Genomic DNA, 724 nt, shown 5'->3' on the forward strand with positions numbered 1-724 from the left:
GAGGGGGAAGATCACCTCCTTGGAGCTGCTCAAGATGCATCATTGGACGGATGACAAGGTACAGTTTGCCTTCCTGACTGCGTCCCCGCGCTGCTAGCCCATGTTCATTTTGGCATCAATAGTGATTCCAAGATCCTTTTCTGCCCCTGCACTGACGAGAAGGGAGTTCCCCAGCCCGTAGGTATGCTGCTGGTTCTTCCTCCCCAGGTGCAGCACCCTGCACTTGTCAGTGTTGAAACCCATCCTGTTCTCATCCGCCCACCCCTGTAACCTGTCTAGGTCTGATTGCAGCCTATTCCTCCCTTATAGCATGCCTACTTCTCCCCACATCTTAGTGTCATCTGCAAATTTGAACAGGGTGCTTTTTACCACCTCGTCCAAGTCTCTGATGAAGATGTTGAACAGTGCAGGTCCGAGGACCGAGCCCTGCGGAACCCCACTGCCCACATCCCTCCAGGTCGAATAAGACCCGTCCACCACCACTCTCTGGGTGCGGCCTTCCAACCAGTTACTGACCCATTTGACTGTGTAGGTGTTGATGCCGCAGTCTCCTAGTTTTTTAATGAGAATGGGGTGACAGTGTCAAAGGTCTTCCTAAAGTCCAGAAAGACTACATCCACTGCTACATCTGCATCTAAGGATTTTGTGACCTGGTCATAGAAGGCCACCAGGTTGGTCTGACAGGACCTGCCTCTAATGAACCCATGTTGTTTGCCCCTAAGCA

This window comes from Alligator sinensis, unplaced genomic scaffold (genome assembly GCF_000455745.1).
Source record: "Alligator sinensis unplaced genomic scaffold, ASM45574v1 scaffold505_1, whole genome shotgun sequence".
Taxonomy (NCBI): domain Eukaryota; kingdom Metazoa; phylum Chordata; order Crocodylia; family Alligatoridae; genus Alligator; species Alligator sinensis.